Below are 3,367 nucleotides of genomic sequence, written 5' to 3'. Positions count from 1 at the left end.
TTATGGTCGGCTGTGGGCCCCTAAATGGCGTGCACCCCCCCCCCCCCCCCCACTCCCGCATTGCGGCATAGTAGTTCCGCCCCTGCGTGTTTCACAGTTTAAAAATATAAAAATAATAAATAACGCAATTTTAAACAGTATACACATATTTTATAGTTATACCATTACAAGTAATATTTCATAATGTTTTGATTAGAGTTCTAAATCCATAAAGATAATGTCTGGAACAAAATGTGTTGTTTTTTGTTTTGTTTTTTAATTTAAATACATATCTGCCAAAGACCTTTGCCATTGTTTTTAAATGGGAAAAATTAGAAGGGAGACAACGCAATCGAAATTACTGAGCTGTCGGTTTTAGTACATTTTAGAAAGATATATTTAAATAAAATTGTTCACAGTAGGAATTATCTAACAAAAATATTTAAAGATTTCAGAAAATATAAAAAAGTTAGTAGTTACGCTAATATGCATTATAAATCTCTCAGGTTATAAAATTTGAAAACAGTGACTTTGATGTATACATTTTTCTAAAACAAGCAATTTATTTAGCTCAAACAACTTTTCTGAACTATAGTCCAATGCAATAACAATTATTTTAACAATAATACATCGCTTCTCGGCCTTTTGGCTAAGATCAAAGTGTAGTATCTGTTATGGATCTACATGGTTCTTAGCCATTCGGTTGGTCAGCCCTTTTTAGGGCTGGCTGCCGGGGCCGAGAGGCGGTCAAATCTACTACTCTAACTCACCCAAATCTCGCCAACGACCGCTGTGGGGTTGCTCCCACACATGCCCTCGAGAAGAGTCACCCAATACTTGTATTGGGTGGCTTCAAATGTACGAGTGGCTAACCTTTCAATCTTCTATTTTTCAGCCTGACGACACCCATCTAGGAGAAATCTTAGGTGGGAGGTCTGTCACAATCGCCAGCAAATCGAACTCATCTACTACGTCAAACACAACTACCTCGCTCCCAACAAACTCACTACCACTCTGACGACACCCACCTAGGAGAAATCTTAGGTGGGAGGTCCGTCACGATCACCAGCCAATCAACCTATCAACCACGCAAACACATCGCTACTAACTACTTTGCCACTAATTTGGCGACACCCACCTAGGAGACGTCTTAGGTGGGAGGGTCCACCAAATACCAGCAAACGAACTAACCATCTCTCCAATACCAACTCAACTCACCCCAAATAAACAATCGTCAACACCTTCACTCTACCCACTTCAACTACTAAACCAAGCTCAAATCCTCGACTCAGCAATACCACGAAAACTAATCATTCCTCTACGTCATCTCGCCCACTTCAATCTCCTCTCCACTAAACGACATCCAGTACCAAGTCATCTCGTCATCCCTCAACGATCAAATACTCAAAACATCTCACGTGTAATCATCCATAAACTCTCGTCAACCTTTTCCAAGTTCTAGAACATTCGATCAACGCTACCATAAACGACAAGACACAAGCTCGCCCTTTCAACAACAGATCATCTCCCATTGACATTCTCAAACTACAACTACCAACTAAGAATCTACCACTACCCAACCAAGACTGTATTAATCACAAGAAGCACGGCCAAAAACAGAGAAGCGATCATGTTGTATTGTCCTGTACTTTATGTCATAGCAAACCGGAAACAAAATCAAGAAATCAAAAAAAAAAAAAAAAAAAAAATAACAATAATACATAATTTTTTTTAAGCTCTACTTAAAAAACCATAATTCCACTCCCCCCTCCCGTCCCCTCAGCCCACCACGCCGAGGAAAAAAAATCCCTTGAATCATCATTTAATTACACATTTGCATTTTCAGTTTGTTGTTTTTTTTTTTTTTTTAATTTTTATTTTTTCTTTATATTTAGACGTTTTGTATTAGATTTATGTATAAATAAAACATCTTAAATGAATGAAAGCAGGCTACAAGTAAGAAAGAAATATTACTATTGTAAATCTGTATCAGTCCTCACAAGCCGATGATGAAAACTGTAATACTAAAGCGAACACACAATTGACGCTGTAAATTACGTGTCTGAGGCGAAAAAGAAAACAATAATACATTAATATAAGCTATAATTCTAATTCTCATCCAATAACCCCCTTAAGGATGGTGTCGGCAACCTTTTTTTGCTACGGAAGAACCAAAAGCTACAATTTTTAAAAATCACAGTTTTTAAAGAGCCACTAACATTATTTTAAATTTAAAGAATTAGGTAAATACATTTGATTTATGATTTGAAAAAAATAGCGATAAATATGAATTGATATTCATTCATATAAAAACATACATATGTTTCGCACAAAAAGTGTTTTAGCCAGCTCTACTATGATAATATTAGTAATCAAATGATATAACTATATAACTATTCCAATACACTTTAGAAGCCAATATATTTTTTTTTCTTTACGGACACCACTGCCCGAGAATGTGTTTCAACACGGCCTACTTTGACTAACTGGTTTGTATATCGGTTTGATTAGAGTGCATCGGTCGCTTCTGTCCTTCGGTTCTCACACGGCTTATCTCCCACCCTACCTGTACCAAGAGTCCAGTAAAAGGCTCAACCGTAGGAAAATAATAACTAAAATACGTCACGCCGGTCAAATCAATGCATACGGACAGGTATATGAATGCATTTGGAATAAAATAACATTCCCCCTTCGACAATATTTAAACAATCGGCACTTGGACTATGGCAAGCATGGACTTGCTGCCAAGCGGCTGTCCGCTGTCCGTATACTATCTGCCTCACCTAATCCCTCTGTTCTCTGATGAGTTTTTTTATCCTGTATATGTTTTTTAAGTTCCTTTTTATTTTACTGAATAATATTTTTTAATGAATTTTTAAAACGAAATTAGATAATTATTAATATTTGTGCATGAGACTGTAGAGCCGCTCTTTTAATGTCAAGATGCGGCTCTCCAGTTCGATGAGCAAATAATGATCAAATTATTTTATTTTTAAAACTCATACAAAATAGGAATGTAGGACAATATGTTGACCAGGAGTAAGTAAAGCTCGTGAACCGAAAAGTCATGAGTTCGAACCCCAAGGCAGATAATGCTCGATTGCTATGGAAAACAACTCTTCTAGGAGAGACAACGCGAAAATCAAACAACTGCTGCCTTGTAGTTTATTCTTGGTTGGACAACAGCTCTGGAAGGAAATCCAAAAAGAAAATCAGGCTGAAATTGGAGCCAACGGCCTAAAAAGTTATGAGCCAGATTTAACCACACTTTCAAAAGTCATGGAAGGTCAATGCTTCCATTAATGTAACTACTTTAAGTAGTTCAATATTTATAGTTAGATTGTGTGATTTCTAATTACATTACCAAAGCAGAACTAGTAAAAAAATG

At 36.7% G+C, this 3,367-nt stretch overlaps 1 pseudogene; it reads left to right on the top strand.

The window, feature by feature from the left end:
• The first annotated feature begins 608 nt into the window (after positions 1 to 608).
• Positions 609 to 768, top strand: LOC131939127 (uncharacterized; annotated as a pseudogene).
• Positions 769 to 3,367: the final 2,599 nt, after the last annotated feature.

This window comes from Physella acuta, unplaced genomic scaffold, assembly GCF_028476545.2.
Source record: "Physella acuta isolate Inbredline_101_S28 unplaced genomic scaffold, ASM2847654v3 ptg000264l, whole genome shotgun sequence".
NCBI classification, from domain to species: Eukaryota; Metazoa; Mollusca; class Gastropoda; family Physidae; genus Physella; species Physella acuta.
This window is presented reverse-complemented; position numbering and strand designations above follow the sequence as displayed.